The sequence below is a fragment of the Styela clava genome, chromosome 8, assembly GCF_964204865.1.
Source record: "Styela clava chromosome 8, kaStyClav1.hap1.2, whole genome shotgun sequence".
Taxonomy (NCBI): domain Eukaryota; kingdom Metazoa; phylum Chordata; class Ascidiacea; order Stolidobranchia; family Styelidae; genus Styela; species Styela clava.
In genome coordinates this window covers 18,024,830-18,047,403 of record NC_135257.1, presented here as the reverse complement: position 1 = coordinate 18,047,403, position 22,574 = coordinate 18,024,830, and the positions used below count along the sequence as shown (strand labels likewise).

Genomic DNA, 22,574 nt, shown 5'->3' with positions numbered 1-22,574 from the left:
TGTATCTTCATAATTATTCTTCTAGAAGTAGTCTTCGTATCTTCATCTATAATCTTCTGCCTTCGATAAGTGTCTTCATATTTTCATTTTTTAGTTCTGCTCCTGAAAAGTGTCTTCATATCTTCAATCTCTATAGTTCTGTCTCTGAAAATCTTCTCCGCATCTTGAATCTTTATATTTCTGCCACTGAAAAGCTAATATAACTTTAAAATTAACTAGGCCTAATTCACAACCTTCATTTCTGCATCTCCAAGATGTCTTCGTGTTCAGTTATCCTTCTGAAAAGCGTCTTCGTAACTTGAATCTTCATATTTCTGCTTCTAAAAGTAGTCATCGTATCTTCATCTTTAATCTTCTGCCTTCGATAAGTGTCTTCATATTTTCATTTTATGGTTCTTCTCTTGAAAAGTATCTTCATATCTTCAATCTCTATAGATCCGTCTCTGAAAATCTTCTCCGCATCTTGAATCTTTATATTTCTGCCACTGAAAAGCTAATATAACAATTAACTAGGCCTAATTTGAAACCTTCATTTCTGCATCTCCACGGTGTCTTCGTGTTCAGTTCTCCTTCTGAAAAGAGTCTTAGTAACTTGTATCTTCATAATCCTGCTTCTAAAGGTAGTCTTCGTATCTTCAGCTCTAATCTTCTGCCTTCGATAAGTGTCTTCATATTTTCATTTTATGGTTCTTCTCTTGAAAAGTATCTTCATATCTTCAATTTCAATAGTTTTTTCTCTGAAAATCTTCTCCGCATCTTGAATCTTTATATTTCTGCCACTGAAAAGCTAATATAACTTTAAAATTAACTAGGCCTAATTTACAACCTTAATTTCTGCATCTCCACGGTGTCTTCGTGTTCAGTTCTCCTTCTGAAAAGATTCTTCGTAACTTGAATCTTTATAATTCTGCTTCTAAAAGTAGTCTTCGTATCTTCAGCTCTAATCTTCTGCCTTCGATAAGTGTCTTCATATTTTCATTTTTAGTTCTGCTCCTGAAAAGTATCTTCATATCTTCAATCTCTATAGTTCTGTCTCTGAAAATCTTCTCCGCATATTGAATCTTTAAATTTCTGCCACTGAAAAGCTAATATAACATTAAAATTAACTAGGCCTAATTTACAACCTTCATTTCCGCATCTCCACGTTGTCTTCGTGTTCAGTTCTTCTTCTGGAAAGTGTCTTCGTAACTTGTATCTTCATAATTCTGCATCTATAAGTAGTCTTCGTATCTTCATCTTTAATCTTCTGCCTTCGATAAGTGTCTTCATATTTTAATTTTTTAGTTCTGCACCTGAAAAGTGTCTTCATATCTTCAATCTCTATAGGTCTGTCTCTGAAAATCTTCTCCGCATCTTGAATCTTTATATTTCTGCCACTGAAAAGCTTATATAACTTTAAAATTAACTAGGCCTAATTTACAACCTTCATTTCTGCCTCTCCAAGGTGTCTTCGTGTTCAGCTCTCCTTCTGGAAAGCGTCTTCGTAACTTGAATCTTCATCATTCTGCTTCTAAAAGTAGTATTCGTATCTTCATCTTTAATCTTCTGCTTTAGATAAGTGTCTTCATATTTTCATTTTATAGTTCTTCTCTTGAAAAGTATCTTCATATCTTCAATCTCTATAGTTCCGTCTCTGAAAATCTTCTCCGCATCTTGAATCATTATATTTTTGCCACTGAAAAGCTAATATAACATTGAAATTAACTAGGCCTAATTTGAAACCTTCAGTTCTGCATCTCCACGGTGTCTTCGTGTTCAGTTCTCCTTCTGAAAAGCGTCTTCGTATCTTCATAATTCTGCTTCTAAAAGTAGTCTTCGCATCTTCATCTTTTATCTTCTGCCTTCGATAAGTGTCTTCATATTTTCATTTTAAGGTTCTTCTCTTGAAAAGTATCTTCATATCTTCAATTTCAATAGTTTTTTCTCTGAAAATCTTCTCCGCATCTTGAATCTTTATATTTCTGCCACTGAAAAGCTAATATAACTTTAAAATTAAATAGGCCTAATTTAAAACCTTCATTTCTGCATCTCCACGGTGTCTTCGTGTTCAGTTCTCCTTCTGAAAAGCGTCTTCGTAACTTGTATCTTCCTAATTCTGCTTCTAAAAGTAGTCTTCGTATCTTCAGCTCTAATCTTCTGCCTTCGATAAGTGTCTTCATATTTTCATTTTTAGTTCTGCTCCTGAAAAGTATCTTCATATCTTCAATCTCTATAGTTCTGTCTCTGAAAATCTTCTCCGCATATTGAATCTTTAAATTTCTGCCACTGAAAAGCTAATATAACATTAAAATTAACTAGGCCTAATTTACAACCTTCATTTCCGCATCTCCACGTTGTCTTCGTGTTCAGTTCTTCTTCTGGAAAGTGTCTTCGTAACTTGTATCTTCATAATTCTGCATCTATAAGTAGTCTTCGTATCTTCATCTTTAATCTTCTGCCTTCGATAAGTGTCTTCATATTTTAATTTTTTAGTTCTGCACCTGAAAAGTGTCTTCATATCTTCAATCTCTATAGGTCTGTCTCTGAAAATCTTCTCCGCATCTTGAATCTTTATATTTCTGCCACTGAAAAGCTTATATAACTTTAAAATTAACTAGGCCTAATTTACAACCTTCATTTCTGCCTCTCCAAGGTGTCTTCGTGTTCAGCTCTCCTTCTGGAAAGCGTCTTCGTAACTTGAATCTTCATCATTCTGCTTCTAAAAGTAGTATTCGTATCTTCATCTTTAATCTTCTGCTTTAGATAAGTGTCTTCATATTTTCATTTTATAGTTCTTCTCTTGAAAAGTATCTTCATATCTTCAATCTCTATAGTTCCGTCTCTGAAAATCTTCTCCGCATCTTGAATCATTATATTTCTGCCACTGAAAAGCTAATATAACATTGAAATTAACTAGGCCTAATTTGAAACCTTCAGTTCTGCATCTCCACGGTGTCTTCGTGTTCAGTTCTCCTTCTGAAAAGCGTCTTCGTATCTTCATAATTCTGCTTCTAAAAGTAGTCTTCGCATCTTCATCTTTTATCTTCTGCCTTCGATAAGTGTCTTCATATTTTCATTTTATGGTTCTTCTCTTGAAAAGTATCTTCATATCTTCAATTTCAATAGTTTTTTCTCTGAAAATCTTCTCCGCATCTTGAATCTTTATATTTCTGCCACTGAAAAGCTAATATAACTTTAAAATTAAATAGGCCTAATTTAAAACCTTTATTTCTGCATCTCCACGGTGTCTTCGTGTTCAGTTCTCCTTCTGAAAAGCGTCTTCGTAACTTGTATCTTCATAATTCTGCTTCTAAAAGTAGTCTTCGTATCTTCATCTTTAATCTTCTGCCTTCGATAAGTGTCTTCATATTTTCATTTTATGGTTCTTCTCTTAAAAAGTATCTTCAATTTCAATAGTTTTTTCTCTGAAAATCTTCTCCGCATCTTGAATCTTTATATTTCTGCCACTGAAAAGCTAATATAACTTTAAAATTAACTAGGCCTAATTTACAACCTTCATTTCTGCATCTCCACGGTGTCTTCGTGTTCAGTTCTCCATCTGAAAAGAGTCTTTGTAACTTGTATCTTCATAATTCTGCTTCTAAAATTAGTCTTCGTATCTTCATCTTTAATCTTCTGTCTTTGATAAGTGTCTGCATATTTTCATTTTATAGTTCTTCTCTTGAAAACTGTCTTCATATCTTCAATCTCTATAGTTCTGTCTCTGAAAATCTTCTCCGCATAATGAATCTTTAAATTTCTGCCACTGAAAAGCTAATATAACATTAAATTTAACTAGGCCTAATTTACAACCTTCATTTCTGCATCTCCACGGTATCTTCGTGTTCAGCTCTCCTTCTGAAAAGTGTCTTCGTAACTTGTATCTTCATAATTCTTCTTCTAAGAGTAGTCTTCGTATCTTCAACTTTAATCTTCTGCCTTCGATAAGTGTCTTCATATTTTTATTTTTTAGTTCTGCTCTTGAAAAGTGTCTTCATATCTTCAATCTCTATAGTTCTGTCTCTGAAAATCTTCTCCGCTTCTTGAATCTTTATATTTCTGCCACTGAAAAGCTAATATAACATTAAAAATAACTAGGCCTAATTTACAACCTTCATTTCTGCATCTCCAAGGTGTCTTCGTTGTCAGTTCTCCTTCTGAAAAGCGTCCTCGAAAATTGAATCTTCATAATTCTGCTCCTAAAAGTAGTTTTCGTATCTTCATCTTTAATCTTCTGCCTTCGATAAGTGTCTTCATATTTTCATTGTCTGGTTCTTGTCTTGGAAAAGTATCTTCATATCTTCAATTTCAATAGTTCTTTCTGTGAAAATCTTCTCCACATCTTGAATCTTCATATTTCTGCCACTGAAAAGCTAACTTTAAAATTACCTAAGTCTAATTTACAACCTTCATTTCTGCATCTCCACGGTGTCTTCGTGTTCAGATCTCCTTCTGAAAAGCTCCTTCGTAACTTGAATCTTCATAATTCTGCTTCTAAAAGTAGTCTTCGTATCTTCATCTTTAATCTTCTGCCTTCGATAAGTGTCTTCATATTTTCACTTTATAGTTCTTCTCTTAAAAAGTATCTTCATATCTTCAATCTCTATAGTTCCGTCTCTGAAAATCTTCTCCGCATATTGAATCTTTAATTTTCTGCCACTGAAAAGCTAATATAACATTAAAATTAACTAGGCCTAATTTACAACCTTCATTTCGGCATCTCCACGGTGTCTAAGTGTTCAGCTCTCTTTCTGAAAAGTGTCTTCGTAACTTGTATCTTCATAATTCTGCTTCTAATAGTAGTCTTCGTATCTTCATCTTTAATCTTCCGCCTTTGATAAGTGTCTTCATATTTTCATTTTTTAATTCTGCTATTGAAAATTGTCTTCATATTTTCAATCTCTATAGTTCTGTCTCTGAAAATCTTCTCCGCATCTTGAATCTTTATATTTCTGCCACTGAAAAGCTAATATAATTTTATAATTAACTAAGCCCAACTTACATCTTGCTTTTCTGCATCTCCAAAGTGTCTTCGTGTTCGGTCCTTCTTCTGAAAAGCGTCTTCGTAACTTTAATCTTCAAAATTCTGCTTTTCTGCTTCTAAAAGTAGTTTTCGTATCTTCATCTTTAATCTTCTGCCGTCAATAAGTGTCTACATATTTTCATTTTTCAATTCTGCACTTGAAAAGTATCTTCATATCTTCAATCTCTATAGTTCGGTCTCTGAAAAGCTTCCCCGCATATTGAATCTTTATATATCTGCCACTGAAAAGCTAATATAACATTAAAATTAACTAGGCCTAATTTACAACCTTCACTCCTGCATCTCCACGGTGTCTTCGTGTTAAGCTCTCCTTCTGAAAAGTGTCTTCGTAACTTGAATCTTCATAATTCTGCTTCTTATATTTGTCTCCGTATCTTCATCCTGAGTTTCTGCCTTTGATAATTGTCAACATATCTTCATCATTATACTTCTGATTTTAAAAAGTATCTCCATATCCACAATCTTTATAGTTCTGCTTCTGGAAAATCATCTCCAATCTCTATAGTTCTGAGTCTGAAAAGCTAATAATAACATTATTGCTAACTTATCCTAGTTTTTAAACTGAAACTCCGCCATAGCAGGAATGAGTTCAAAAAATTCCTTTATAACAAAACACAAATAAAAAAAAGCCATGGCATGCCCTGTTAAATTCGTCTTTCCCTTGTCGGTCTCGGAAACGATATCTTTAGTTCCTGTTGAAAATATCTTAACGAAATTGCATAGAAAAAATGATTATGATAAAACTGATAGCGAAATAAAGATACAGCACGATAGATAAAACCATTCATTCGTAAATATAATATATCAATAATAAACATATAACAGTGTGCATAACTGTAGTAATATGATTGTCTTCAGAAGTTTGTTCACAAAAATCAAAACAAATATAAATATTCAGGCAATATATGAAGTAGGCTAGAACTGCCATCAAACATGGGCTGTCAGACACCCTGCATATTTGTATATTGGGACACTTAATAGAATTACTTGTCACTCAAATTTTTGATTTAAAAAAGGAGGCAACGACTTTCGATTGTAATGTCACGTTCAATGCTAATGATTTGAAAATAAAAATGAAAGGACCTCTATCTGACTATCCTATTACCGGATTCTATGAATATTTTATATCAGAATTGACAAAACCAAAATCGCCTAATTATGATTGCAATGCTGTGTTTTCCCCTCCCTCCCAGGGCCCACCACCAATTCCCAGAACCCCCAACCCCCCTCCCTACCCCTGTATATGCAAGTGTAATTTGTATATGTTTTTTGAAGAAGTTGACGTTGAAGATGATGAGACAAAACCATGCCGGCCTGGTTAGTCACAAGATTTCTCACGTTGAATAGGCAGTGTTGGTAAGAAGATATGAAGTAATAAAAAGATTTGTGTTATGGCGGCATTGACAACCAAACATAGACTATCAGGTTTTTGCCACAAACTGGTAAAAAAAAATTTGTTAGAATTTTCAATTTAACACACAGGTGATATATACATATATTAAAATAATATATATATATATAACATATTTTGTATCACAATTCGTCAGGACAGCGACTAATATAATTTAGATATGACAAAAATGTCGATCGCCGTTGCCTTTACACCAAAGTATTACACTGTTACAGATATAAATGTTTAAAACTAGAATGATTGAAAGAAAATTAATGCAATATATTTCAATGAAAATATATTTCATATTTATTATGCTATGACATCAAATATAGGATTTGTATTGTAAAGTAATAAACACAATTGCTTTGGTTTGTAATCAAGAATCTGATTGCAATTATTAAAATAACAAACAGTTAATTCTTGATGGGTCGACCCATGTTAAAGCTTTTGAATATAATCCGTTTGCATGCATGCAGGATCAATGTACGTATGTCACCGAGTTGAGTAAAACAGTCTCTCTTTATATTTAAAGTATTTGTTCACATAAGTGTGGTTCATTTCATTTTGTTGGTGAGCTAATCTTAATTATCTTTGATGAAACTCACATTTATATTTGAATAATTCAGTTGTATTTATAACTTTTATTTTCTTTCTTTGAACAGAGAATGTCGTCAAGATTCCATTTCCATAAGTGAGGAAACCTGAACAAATATATATACAAACAATCAGGACGCCGAAGGTATGGCATTCTTTGAGGAATCGTAGTAGTATCATAAATAACCAATAATGAGCAAAAAAATAGCTTTAACTTTTCAATTGATGTAGTTTGATCGCATCTGTGTCTTAATTTTTGCAGTAAAACTGCGCAATGGGTAGGGCTGGGCATTTCGTATATAATAGTAAATTATTGGGTTAGAGCAAAATTTCCTATTGTTGCCCTTTTCTTTACTTTTTTTTTTATTCAAACCACATTTTTTTAAAGCAATTCAGATCTATGACTATTTTTCTGTAGTCTAATTAATATTGATAAGATTTTTATCATGTGTGAACGCTCAACAATCTGTCTGAGTGTATTTTATGTTTTCAGTAATCCATTTGTTGTCAGGACCAATTACAATAAAAAAAGTTGCATACAATTATATATCTCCCAAGTAATTCGAAAAAATCATTCGATTCGATTCTAAATCAGGTATTCGAAAATGCCCAGCCCTAACAATTGACTTATTACATGAGATTTTATACGATGACACAATCGGTATTTATGGAATTCGAACCCATTTAAACTCATTTTTATTCCGCATTCTGATAATGAAATACAAAATAAAATGGTGGATACCAGTGTTCACCTAGGGGAATTATAAGTGCGAAAGTGCTTAACAATTGAAAGAAGAGTGCGTAAGTGCTTTGACCGATTTTAACAAGTTAGGCGCCTTAACTTTTATTTTAACTCATTTCAAACAGCATAGATACAGGCAAGAGCGCTACTTCAGGAAATATTGCAAATTAAAGAGGGGCCTTTTTGTTATCCTAGTTTCGTTTAAACCCTTAGAGAATTTATCGGTAACGAAAGGACAAGGAGTCCGGACAATTTCGAATTTGAAATAATTGAATACCCATCATATCCTATTTAATATACAAAAGTAAAATAAACATTCATTAAAAAAGTTATTATTCAAGAAAGACAACATGATCGTACAATTCCGTCAAAACCTCGATGTTCGCCAATGAGATGATAAATAAATACTTTCCCTGTAATCGATCAATTAAATTTAGCGAGTCGTTATTCTGCAACCTAACAGCCGGGGTGCAAAATATTTCCTTTCAGTGATATGCTCACAAATATTCTCGCCATTAATATCATAGCCTCGCATTAGGTCTGATCAAAGTATTCGAAAACCGAATCGAATATTGGTTACTCTGCGTTTGGTGTTAGCTGATTTTTTTTGCGCCTAACGTATCGTTTCAATTCCTTACTTCGCCAAAAAAGGTACCAACAAAGCTCCCTAATTATAGAAGCGTCAAACGAAAAAGGCTATTAAAAATAAATACCCCATATTTTAAACTAAGTATGATTGGCAGCATGGTACTAGCCGTTTCATGTATGACCCGCGTATTAAATATTGATTATCGAAAATTTAAAATTGGATTGGTGTTTGCGAGAGACCACACATGGTATAAAATGTACGAGTCAAAGCTATAACCAGAAAAGAAATGACTGTTTAATGAAAGTTGATTATCATCTTAATAAATATCTGCATCATAGTATCGATAATAATATTACAATTCGCCTAAAATTGATGCGGTAAATTTACAAACGTAATACCAAAGGATAATATCAAGTCAACTCAAATTCTGGAAGACGCCATGTGCATTTGCGGTCACAATAAAACGGGTGTTAATAAGATATATGCATTTTGTGAATTTGCCGATTTTGCAAATCTAGACTGGAATCAACTAGGATTTTGCCAATAATGCAAAGCTTTATTTCCCTTGTATGCACCACATAGGCTAGAATACCAGCAAATATTGTTATGTAATCCCAACTGGGTTACAAAAGTACTAGTACGCAACTAGTGCGTACTAGTGCGCTATATGGAACACTGGTGGATACCTATTTATAAAAAGAATTTCTACAAATAAAAGTTGATTGAACAACTTTTGAGCTATTCCCTAATTTTTCGAATTTTTCATTGAACGCTGATTCTAAAATTAAATTAAATCATCTTTCAATTAATTTTTTATACAAATATGAACAAATATTTTCTGTTCGATAAATGTAAAATATATAAAATTCTGCAATTTTTAACTGTAATAGAGGGCATTGTTTTTTTGAACAAATTGTTTTCAAATTTCTGAGGTAACCTTTCCGAGTTTATTTTTGAAAAATAATCTTTCATCCTATTTCTTATATCTCTATTTTTCAAAGTTATACAGGTTTTCAAAATAATTTTCGGTTTTGTGATATCAGTTAAAAAAAACATTTATCTCCCACATAGTTTGTTATCTAAAATTTTAACAAATTGCGTTTTCTTGTATTATTTCGTTGATAACTTTATACAGTATTAACATTTGAAATCGTTTTGAACACGGAGTGCCAATACACACATAAATTATTTGCAAAAAAAGCTATGTTAAACAACTTGTCAGATATTCTCAAATTATCCAATCTCAATTTTTTTCGTAGGTGCTCTGAAATTTCGATAAATATATTTTCAAATTTTTCAATTTACGATGCTTCAATAATTAAAAAAAACTTTTATTTATATTATTTACTCGATGTAAATTATAGAATTATAGATTATAGAAGATAATACTTCTAACAGTCTCAATTATTTTTATTATATATATTTAATATATATGTAATATATATAATTATAGAATTATAAATTATAGAAGAGAATACTTCTAACAGTCTCAAGTAAACATCTCTTCTCGATTTTTACTATTTTATATTATGCGCTTCTTCAAAGTTAAAAACTATTTTTTCTACATTCTATTAAAAGCGTAAACTAACTCAAATATATGCATCAACACCTGAAATCTCTTACAGCATACAATGTCAATTTTAATTAATCATTACACGCTCCTCAAATAGATCTCGAATAAAAAAACGGAACTCCAGTGCTTTCAAGTCTAGTCAATGGTCGGGCGTTAATTATAACTGATTATATTCAGCACTAACCACTACATAACGCGACATTTCGAAATAACATATATATATATAAATAATATGTCTAAACTGCATCATTCAAAAATACCAAATGTTTCTGAGTTGCGTTTAATTCAATATATTAATTTTATATGCCTCGTTAAATTCAAATGAACAGTTTCAGGAGATTTTTATTACTTACTTGACTCTTTGGATAGGCTTCAAGTTCAGTTAGTGATGCGATACCAGACAATTGACATTGTCGCATATTTTAATGCAATGATAAATTGACCCGTCAACGTTCAAGCAGTGTTTTCACAAAGCTGAAAATAAATGTAGTATGTGACATTATGTAGTGTAAGCCAATCTTCCAATTTTGGTTTGCAACAAATTCAATTGGGCTAACTTAACTACGTCACTAACAATTTGCAATCAATGCTAACTACGTCACTATCAAGTTTTGAAGATATATTTCACAGAAAATGTTGCTTGACAGTGGTACAGAAAAGCGAATCATGTAGTAAAAATGTGGAATTATATGAATTAGAATTATTAGGACGACTAGTTGACAACATATTTGAAATCCTTTTCTGAAGTATACAGATTTTAAAAATCATTTACATTTTGAGATGTTAATGAATAAGCAGTGATCTTTTACACATTCATTTTTGTAATCTTTTGAAAAACTGAGACAAATTATAATTTTTTTGTATTGAAAAATGGCAGACGATGAAGTAGAAGAACGTGAAATATTTCACAGCAGAATGATGGTAAAGATTCCAAACATTTGCGAGGAAGCTATATATCAAACTTTCAACAGTTTCTCAAAATTTTCTAATTTTCATTGTACGCTACTTCAAAAATTAAAAAAATTAAATGTTTTTTATGATGATACAATCTTAAGATTACATTTGCTAGTTTCTTATAAACTTATAAAGTAAGTGAAACATATTTAATTCTTGCACTAGTAGTTAGTTGACAACAGTAACAATAAAATATGATCACATGAAATGACGACAGAAATGTCAATAAAGATTTGTAACATTAGCGAGATGAAGTTACTCAAATTCATCATGTGGGCAGGGGCACATGAAATGACGACATAAATGTCAATGAGGGATTGTAACATTAGCGAGATGAAGTTACTCATATTCATCATGTGGGCAGGTGGTACATTCACTTGGCTACCACAAACACTCCCCAAACTTGTACCAGAACTAATATAACTAATACCAGAAATATTACACAGCATGTAATTAAAATGAACACTGGGAACATTTGAGAAAGAGCCCAACTTTTTTAAAATCTTCGAATATGCATTTTAACCGATTTTTCAAATCTACAAATCTTATTTCATATTACTATTTTAGGATATAAATTTTGCTAATTGATCATATCAGCGTGAAACACCTAATTTCATATTCATGCATTGATTTGTTGACAATTCTAGAAAGTATTACCATTTGATTAACATAGAACGCCAATGAAGACATGGAACATTTGCAATAAAGCTAGGAAGAAACTTATCGGAATAATTTGCGAGTTTCTATTGTACGCTGCTTCAAAATGTGGAAAAAGTATTTTTTTGTTAAATTTTAGAATAAGTTTCTTAGGATAATGATTTTTTAATTACTTGTAACAGCGTGAACTATCGAAACTACTTTCTTGTGTAGGTTAGTAGACATGTTCATAAAGACTTAACATTTAAAATTGTTTTCAACATAGAATATCATTGCAGACTTGAAACGATGATTCAAATTTAAAAAAATAGCATTCACATAACATTTAAACTTCATGAATATGAAAATGCATAGCTTGTACTAAAACACTTTTCAGAAAATTCGATATTTACATTTTGAGGGTAAACTTCATTACGTAATATTGTAAAAATGAGCTTCTTATTTCTTATTTTTATGTCTCTATTATTGAAGTATGTAACAAATTTTAAAATAATTTGTGTCTTGTGATATCGGTCTAAAAACAATTATCTCCTCATAATTTTATGTTAAAATATCAGATAATGTTTTTGTCATCTTTTATAAAACTTGCGACAAAGATAGATTTTGCAACTTAAAAATTTAGTCAATTTTAAAATAAAATTATAAGATATTTTTTTCTAAAGTCTAATAAAATCATGAGATAACTAGAATTTATGTACGAACACACAAAATCTTTCACAGCATAAAATGATAATAAAGACTGGGAACATTTGCAAAAGAGCTGAAGTTCCCAACTTTTTCAAATTTTCGATTATTCATTGAATACCACCAGTTATTTATCTATATATATCAAAATTTTGGAATAACTATTTTGCTAATTATTTATAACAAAATTACCATTTGAATTCGTTTTTAACACATAGTGACAATGCAGCGATGGAGCATGTTTGAAAAATATAGATTTCACAATTTTTCGTCTTTACTCAAATTTTTCTAGTTTACTTTGAACGCTGCTCCTAGATGTATTAAAATACCCTCTGTTTAATTTATTAAAAATTTGAACGGGTATCTTGTATTTAATTTTAAAATAATCTCTTGAGATCTCGCTCATAACATCTTGAAAAGCCTTAACTAATTTTTGGCATGGATTAATTGACGACTTTGTATATAAAGTATTAACACTTGAAACCTTTTTTAGCATATAATACCAATAGAGACTTTTTGCGAAAATGGTAGTTTTTTCATCGAGTTTGTTTTTCAAAAATCTTATGTAAAAAAATTATGTATTTTTTAATTTCCTTTAAATCGTTTAGAATAGAATGACAATACAGACTTGTATTTGTAAAAAAAAAAATAGATTTAATAACTTCAAAATTATTTTGATTTTAATTATACGCTTCTTAAGTGTGTAAAATATACTATTTTACATGTTTAAAAGTTTTTAAAGTTCTTATTTACACTTTCAAGTTAATTTTCACAAGTAAAAACTTTAAAAATGAGATTCAAATTACTCTTTATTTTATATTTATTTTCCACAAAATAATTGACATCTAAAAACAATTATCAATTTATCACCTAACCTACATAATTTTATGTTAAAATATTAGATATATCTGTAACCTTTTAAGTTGAACTGATTATAGTTTTACTTGCATATATAAATAGAAACAGTAAATCATGAGATCCAATTCAAGAAATGATTGTCTGAGGAAGTCTGCCTTTGTTCGGACGAAACGTTACAGAAATACATGTGTTAATGCGCAGCAGAATACGCATACGGATCCACTAGCTGAAAAATATCCGCGTCGATACAACTAAAACAAAATGAAATTAGTTTTCTTGGCCACTAAGTGGTTACGCTGGCTGACAAATAATTAACAAATTTTCTCGGATATCGGAACTGTGCGGTCCGACATCGGTTGCACTGCATTACACCACGTTTTGAAATAATATATGCATGTGTGTGTTTTAACCTGCATCTTAAAATATACACAACCTTTCCTGAGTTAAATATTATATACCAATTTTTAGCGCTCAAGAATTATGTGTACCAATACGGAGGTAACTAATTTTGATCGCCTACTTCACATCGGGTTATGTAAAGGAACTGAAACCTATGGGCAGGGGATATATTCACTTGGCTAACACAACACAGACGGTCCCTGATTTGGTAATAAAACTAAAATAGAAAAAATCAAAATAGAATTATGAACTAACCCTAACCTGGTATACATACTACGGGAGTATCAATATTTTATACCTAATTAGATTTATATTGAAAAATTCCGAAGATTTTCATTACACATTTGAATCTTTACAAACGAAAAAAGCTTCAATAAGCTTACAATAAACACAAATAAATTTAACTATCACTGATATTTGTTTAGTTCATTTTCAAATACGTCGCAGATTTTCCAAAAAATTAAAACATTAATGTTTCTGGCTAATAAATTATTTACTAGGGTTTTATATTTCACTTTATTCCGCGAGTATTCGAATACTTTAAACATTAGTTATCAGAGGAGGTCAGTCTCAGACTTCAAATTGCACAAATTACAAATATTACCAAACTAATGGCCTACCCAAACTAAATACGACTATTTCTATAATATAACATAACATAGGTACACGCTGTTTGCTCATTATATTAAACCAGTGGTTCTTAACCTTTTTTTTGCATCATTTGCCCCTTTAGGGAATAAGTTTTTATGATATTGTGATACAATAACAGGCTAATACACATCATATCCAATAATAGGCTAAAAATACATATTTATCGCAAGTTATGCTATCAATAACACAATGTTGCTCGCAACAAAACTTGTAAATAGATGCGAAGCATCTTTTTTTCATAATAACGAAATTTACCCCTGAGAATGACAAAATTTACCCCCAGGGAATATTTACCCTAGGTTAAGAACTGCTGGATTAAACAAAACAAAAAAATGCTACTAAGAATAATAAAGATTATGTTATCAATGAAGAAGGAAATACAGATATCATAGTATCGGAACTTTGTGTCAGAATTATCAAAGTGTACTATCTCGCCCACTGGGGAGACACACAGGAACAAACATTTAAAATAACTTTAGTAATCAGGTAGATTTAGTCATTCAATTCTCTAAATTCCAATATTAGCCATGAGATGTCAGTTTCAAATTACACAAGTTAAAAAAAAAGTACAATAATATACCAATGAACTGTCAATTAGTTTTTTTACAACTCTGGAATATATGAATAATTACTGTCGTCAGCAATGCGTCAATGGATATCGAAATGTCAAATGAAATGTTTGAATAAAATTTACTTGTTGATTTTTTCTTGGTCTCGTTTGCTTATTCGTATCTTCGATCTTTATCTTTTATTGCAATGAAAAACTGTCGAAACAAGCCGTGTTCTGTCAGGCAGTATTCTGAAAAACAGACATGTAGTGTAAGCTAGTTGCATCCAACCGGATTTTCAGGCTTATATTACGAATCAATTTTTGGGGTCGCCTTATTGGGTGGATAAACGTATTTACTTTTCTATGCGGTCTATGTTTAGATTTTTTATTATTTTAATATAAATATATATATACGCATAAAAACGCAATATAAAAGTTTAGCAGAAAAAATATCTAAATTATTCGAGCTAGTTTGGCAGATAAATATATAAAAAATGGTCAGAATTTCATTCAGTTTCATTTCGCGGGGGTGTGATCTAGCATGGCTCAGAGTTAACGAGGCAAATACCGCGATCACGATATTTCGTGCCAAAAATAATTTCAGCATCAGTATTCTAACTTAATTCTCAAGTGATGCTGTACCAGAATAAAAAAACTGTATATATCAGAAATATCAGCCTACTCTTAGCCGATACAGATACAGATACCAATACCGAAATTGACCGATATTGCCGATACCAACACATTGGTACATCTTTAGTCAGAGTCTTGTTTCTACACTCATGGGCTGGGACAAAAATGGCACAGTATTAATTAGGCAACAAACACCACGAACATGAACTCTGCGCGCAAAAAAAAGTTTCAACATCCATATTTTGACCTATTTTTTTAATGACCAGTTTAAGAACTACAATATATCAGAAATATCGGTATTACATTTAATAGACCATACAGATATAAATACCTAATTGCCGATATCCGAAATCTTACCGATACCGATACAGCTCTCTAGAAATTAACGCTTATGAATATTAATGGGACGGTTACTATGGCTGCCAACAAGGTGGGAAGAGGGACATATACAGACTACATGAGGTTTACGGTTATATCGATACATATAGTAGCATAACTGCGGGCACCTGAACGTAGTACGTGTACCAGGTTAGGACATCATTTTATTCTAATTTTCCCTATTTCAATTCTATTATGAGTTTGGGGACTATACAGGTGACTTCCGTAGTATTTGTACCTGAAATTATGGCCTAACCCTAACCTGGTACACATACTACGCTCCCGTACCATCCATCTTGGTTAACATGCTATATGATTTTTATACAGTAACATTATCATAAATTAAATATTATTTTAGTTCGAAACACGAATGACGTCATGGGATGGGATATTTACGGTGATGGTGTACAAACACACTTGGGCTGATCCTCTCATGTATGTCGTGATATAGTCGCTGGAAATATCGTTGGATTCTAGTTTGGAACACTTATTAACATAAACGTCATGGTGAACTGATTATTACCAGTGGTTATAAACTACGGGAGACTTACGGGTACATTGATGGGCTTTGTCGGATTCACTCATCTAGCATGGTACTCCGCGTGATCTACCATCTGTGGTAAAAACGGATTAGATTGAACAATGAACAAAAAATGTTATGCAGAATTAATAAGGACAATGCTATCAATGAGGAAGGAAATACATATACAGTATAAATCGGAAAATATAGCCACGTTAGTATCTGTAATCTAGAGCAGGGTTTACAAACATTTGGAGTTATAGAACCCGTGAACATTTTGACTATCATTTACAGAGCCCCACAATAAATTTATAGAAATAAAAAAAAAATAATAAAACACCTAGTTACTAACCGATTAATTGTCCGGATGTTTTGCTGCTATGTATTTAAAACATATTCAGTATTTTAATAAGTAGACAAATACCTCGTGGAGCCATGTGGCTTTGTATGGGGTACTTAGAGACCCAATGATATAGACTAGAGGAATTTGGATCAGAAATATGTATGGATACAAGATCGGGGATGATTCTTAACTAAATTGCCCTCAGGACATTATTCAACCATAGCTACTAATATTTGATATCATTATTTGCAAGAACTAAGTATGCATTTGATTTGTTTCATCTTATCTAGACAACTTCATTAGACCAGCAATCTGGCCCAAATTTGCATGCCCATTATAACCCGAGGAGTTACTCATTATATAATTTAATATATAACGTTGCAAAGGTCCGCTGGAACAGTGGTTCCCCAAGCAGCGCTCTGGAAACGGACCAAATTTTCATTCCAGTTTCTTATCGCTGGGGTGTAATCGAGCATGGCTAAGAGTTAACGAGGCAAATACCGCGTACACGATACCACGTGCAAAACATAATTTCAGCATCAGTATTCTCTTATTTTCTAAGCAATGCTGTATCAGAATTAAAAGCTGAATATATCGGAAATATCAGCTTACAAATACAGATACCAATATCAAAAATTGGCCGATGTTGCCGATACCAACACATTAATACATCTTTAATCAGTGTCTTGTTTCTACACGCATGGATTGGGACCAAAATGGCTCAGTATTATATAGGCAACAAACACCAAGAACATAACTCCGCGCAAAAAATAATTTCAACATTGAATCAAATTGAAAATCCGAATATATCATAAATATCGGTCTCACATTAGACCATATCGATATAAATATCTATATTGCCGATATCTGATACCGATACATCTCTAGAATAAAACGGCATATGAATACAATATAACGCCGAGACTGCTAACTTCTAACGAGGATAAAATAGAATTTTACATATTTATCCCGGGGGAATGGAAGGCCGATAGAACGGCTTAACCATATGGCGAACCACTGCCTCTCGTTCGGTTACCATTCCATGTTGGGTATGATGCTGGGATTAGTTAGTTATTTGTTTCAGAAGCATGGACTTAATGGTGGAGGAAGCCGTAACAACCCTAAGGCGGTGAGGAGTCCAGCAATCCTCTTGCACATAACCATCCATGCAAGGGATTCGAACATGCGAACCCATTTTACAATATCTCACAACCGGAGCCTTATTATACCGGTACCGAAACGCGATATTTAGTATTGTTCTTTTATTTTATCAAACAATGCAATTGAATTGTTTGCATGGTTCAAATATATTCCTAAAATGACCGGAGTGTGCCATTTTTTGTCTAGAAGCATATTAGGTGCCCGACATTGCATTATGCAAACATGTTAGTCTCTTCTGTTCCGGTCATTTCAATTTTTTGTCGATCCGCGGGTACATTTAGTTTAAGTTTACCGGTCCGCCAGTGTGGAAAGGTTGGGAACCACTGGTATGGAATATGGGAGAATCAGGTGCATCGATAATCTTCTTCAGATTCACTTATATAGTATGGTACTCTGTGTAATCTACCTTTTGTGGTAAAACGGGTTTCGCTCAGATTGAAAAAGTGATATGCAGAAAAATAAGGACTATGCAGAAAAAAGAAAATACAGACTGACAGCAATTCTCAAAGTATGCTACATCGCCCACTGGGGAAGGGAGGGTAAAATTATAGGAACACACATGTAAGCCCCTTTAATGGTTTTCCAAACCTATTTACTTTTTTCGGTTGTCTCCGTATGTTTTTGCCTACGCCTTCAGGCATAAACATTTCTGACTTGATATTTTGTATTATCCATTCAATGCCATTCAACGATGAGAACAGGTGTTATTTGACTTCCTGTTTTTTAAAGAACTTTTATTCTTTTTCAAGAACCAAGTATATAGGTAATTTATTTTATCATATATATATAGATAATTACACATTGTGCTGCTAACAACCGTGGGGAACTGGGGCTGGGGTGGCCAAGGAAGATATATACATACTATTAGGGATTAGTAGTTTTTCTGATACATTAACGGGATGGCTACGTGGCCTGCTAACGATAAAGGATTTACGGTTATAAGGATTTAGTGTTGCATCTAGTTTATAGTATCGCTATTAGTTTTATTTCAGTTTGGAACGCGCATGGCATGGTTAACTAGTATCAGAAAGTGTACGACCATAGAGACCATAGAGTGTACGACCGAATTGATTCTATCTGGGCATAGTTCGATCATAGCTACGATTATTTAACTTCATTCCTTTTAAGAACCAAGAATGTATTTCATCTTATATAAACATAAGAACATCGGTATCCGCACTGTTCGACGCAGAAAAAGTGGGAATTTAAGTCTATTTTTAACACAATATTGAGGAGAAGGGGGGTGTATACAGACAGTACGGGGTTTACATCTATATTGGTAGACTCGAAATTGTCTCTAATGAATATAGTATCGTTTTTAGTTTGGAACACAAATGGCATGGTTATTCACTGTTATTCCACATTAATTAATATACTTGGTTGGACCCACATATAAAAACTTCTTTAATTGAAATCTATTCCGATTCAATAAGTTCAACAAACGCCGTCAAGTACTTCTAGTTGACGTAGCATAACTATTTTTGCATATGTCATTACTAACCCCACCGGACTAAGTCATCCAAAAATCACGTCACTACAACGTCACAGTGACGAAATAAGGCCCGTCAAATTATACGGAACATCGTCCAGAACGCGCGATGATCAATCGAAACGAGCAAGCTATTTCTCTCGTCGTAACGATCTCGATATAGTCGCTGGTGGAGATGCCATTTCGGAGATCGTAGCTTTTCTTTGGCAAGCTCTATTACGTGTTTGTGACGTCATAGTGGCGTATATTTTAGGAGAGGTTGCCATACGAGGGTTAAAATAGCATGTAAAAATGTTTATGACACGCCAACTAGAAGTACTTACAGCGTTTAGTGAACATGAGCCGATTTGGGAAGATATTTAAAAATGAACGGCATGATCAACTGATTATTATGGGGATTAAGAGCAACATTTATACGCTTTGTCGGATTCACTCACCGGTATATAATATGGCGCGCTCCAGAAGTATGTGAAACGAGACGGCGGACACCGGACCGTAGTACGTGTACCAGTTAGAGTTAGGTCATAATGTCATTCATTCTAATTTACCTTATTTTAGTTCCATTACGAGTTCGGGTACTAGACAAGTGACTTCCGTAGTATTTGTAGGCCTACCTGAAATTATGGCCAAACCCTAACTTGGTAAACATACCACGTTCCGGTGTCCGCGATCTTGGTACACATACTTCCAGAATCTAGAGTACCCAATAGGGTACTCTGCCTGATCTACAATTTTTGGGGAAAACTCACTCCGCTCATTAGATTAACCGAATCGCTCCTAACAGGGCATGGTCATTGGAAATACATTGCAGAAAACTTTGCGCTCCAGAAGTGTATGTACCAATATGGAAGAAACTAATTTTGTTCGCCAATTTTTTTATATAAAGTTGTGTAAGGGGAATAAGATCTATGGAAACTGGGTATATTCATTTGGCAAACAAAGATTGTCCCCGAGCTCGTAATCAAACTAAATTAAGAATAATCGAAATAAAATTATGGCCTAACCCTGACCTGATACACATACTTCGGAAGTACTGAATATTGTACTATTTGAGGTAATCACAACTTGACTCCTGCGATTCCCTATTTCAAAAAAGCATCCCTTTACAACAGGCGTCTTCGGTACTTCAAAACGAAATGGTAGACTACATGCAAAGTGATTCAAGACCCCAAAAGTTAAATATATATTATTTATTTAGAAGAATGTGATAGTGTATTGTAATTGTACCTTATTATGTTATCTGCACGAAAAACTCTTTCATCTTTTCTCTTTATTTTCGTCTAAAAGTATAAACAGTTTTAAAATATTACTTTACTAGTAATTTTGTAATTACACAATTTACAAATAATAAAATATTGGAAATACGCAATCACAACTGCTTTATGTAATATATTACTAATTATTTCCGGTCACTAATATGTAGCATCGTTACATTGTATACGGAATTAAATGAATACTGAAAATGTCAACTAAAATTCTAAATATGGTTTACCTGTATCGTAGATTTTCTCCATTTCCTCCGTTTCTTAGTAACTCTATTTTTCATAGTTCTGTATAGGAAAAGCAAAGTGTTAATATTAAGCTTTCGAATAACACTGTAATTTGTGCCTGATAGTACTGAATCTATTCAATATCCATAAAATAGAACGAAATTAAAAGAAAAGTCACGGCAAGTCTATATATCCAAGGCGTGTCTTATACTTAAGATCAAGATATGTATTAGATTTGTATGAAGCGTGTCATGTTAGTATGAATAGCGTAGAGACATACATCTGCGAATATTATGTTTAAATTGTTCTCATTGCGTTTTTTTGGTATTGATATATATCTTATAATTTCGGCCTTGGATTCTGTTATTGGCGAGTGCTATACAGGAGGGAATCTGTGTAAATAATATAAGTCAGGAATCCCGAATATCGTGTGAGCGCAGGTGATGCAAGACAATGTGCGAACGCATGAATACAAGAATCGCGTTTGGGGCTGGTATGTTATGTGCGTAACGACGCGATCAGCTACGATATAACGCGGGGAGGTGCTCCCGTAGTATGTGTACCAGGTTAGGGTTAGACCATAAATTTATTCCGATTTCCTTATTTTCGTTCTATTACGAATTCGGGGAATATCTGTGTAAGCCAAGTGAACATACCCCTGCCCATAGGTTAGTTCTTTTACGGCTGCCAAAAGACTTCCGTCCATTTACACAACTTGATATAAAACAGGCGAACAATATTAGTTATCTTTATATTGCTACACATACTTCTTCAGCGCCCGCAGATACAACGCGAGACAACAGATGAATATCAAAAAACTCAATGACGAAGCAGCAGAACTATTTTCACAAGACTAACATGTCGGTGACCAGAGTTGAGTAAATGAAAACAAGACAAATTTGGAAAATTATTCAAAGCGTTGGTAGAGTTGAATTTGTATTCAATTCAGAAAGACGTGATGAGTTTGCAATTTCAACCCGTAAGACTTATAAATCACAAAACAATAACTTATTTCTGTGATCCGAATTATTTTTATGCATTTAGTTACAAATTCCAATTCTTTCACTATCGAAAACGGAAAAAAATACAACATCAGTAAAAACATAAGTTATCGAGTACATCTAACTCACCTGAATAGTGCTCCGAAGGTAACAAGAAAATACATTGATCATCCCACGACAAAATTCATCCGCATACTATTGCGACTGAAGCGATGTCGCTTGTGGCTTGTCGCGCAAAATATTTGACGAAAACACCAATTAATCATTTGTAATCAAATGTTTTAAACTAATTACTTCGATTACTCCAGATTAACCCTGAATCGCCACAGGCCGATGGCGCTTCTGACGCGTGATCACAAAACTTAATTTACAGAATGTTGGTGGTACTCGGTATTTGCTGCACACTAATTGCAATTGTCATAATTTCTAGCTTACAGTAAATTATCCGCCAAACCATAAAGTTAGAGGCATAATACCACAACAGCCTTCATCTCGGTTCTATGTGAAGCATCTAAAATTGACTTGTCAAGACGAGTGCAGACCGATTACAACAACTGATAAAGTCTAGATTTAGAGTCAATCTCTTACATACAATCAAACAATACATCCGTTCTGACTGCTTTGACAAACTTGTTTGCTAATATTGGCCCAGTAGATCAGTAATGCATTAGCTAAGTGGCTAGAATAATGCCATATAAAAATTCTTGATCGCTTGGTAAAGAGCGGTCATGATACAGGTACGACCGTACGAGACAACCCTAAAGTTCACGACATCTCGGCGGTTTGAAATCGTTGCCGAGTATATCTGTGAATATCAAAGCCTTTTCGAAACACCTTTAAAATTAGCCTGATATCATTCTTTCCCTGGAAAACATAACCTTTTATGATGCAT

The 22,574-nt window shown here is 33.0% G+C and overlaps 1 long non-coding RNA gene across 3 annotated transcripts; it reads right to left on the bottom strand.

Moving 5' to 3' along the window:
• Window positions 1–6,293: 6,293 nt before the first annotated feature.
• Window positions 6,294–21,923, bottom strand: LOC120346069 (uncharacterized). 3 transcript variants are annotated; one of them, XR_013477679.1, is made up of 6 exons: window positions 21,812–21,923; window positions 20,684–20,741; window positions 20,419–20,471; window positions 14,812–14,916; window positions 10,268–10,388; window positions 6,294–7,117 (listed from the first exon to the last, which is right to left on the bottom strand). It is a non-coding gene; the product is annotated as an uncharacterized LOC120346069 (long non-coding RNA). The 3 variants fall into 3 exon arrangements; XR_013477680.1 differs by lacking the exon at window positions 10,268–10,388; XR_013477681.1 differs by lacking the exon at window positions 14,812–14,916.
• Window positions 21,924–22,574: the final 651 nt, after the last annotated feature.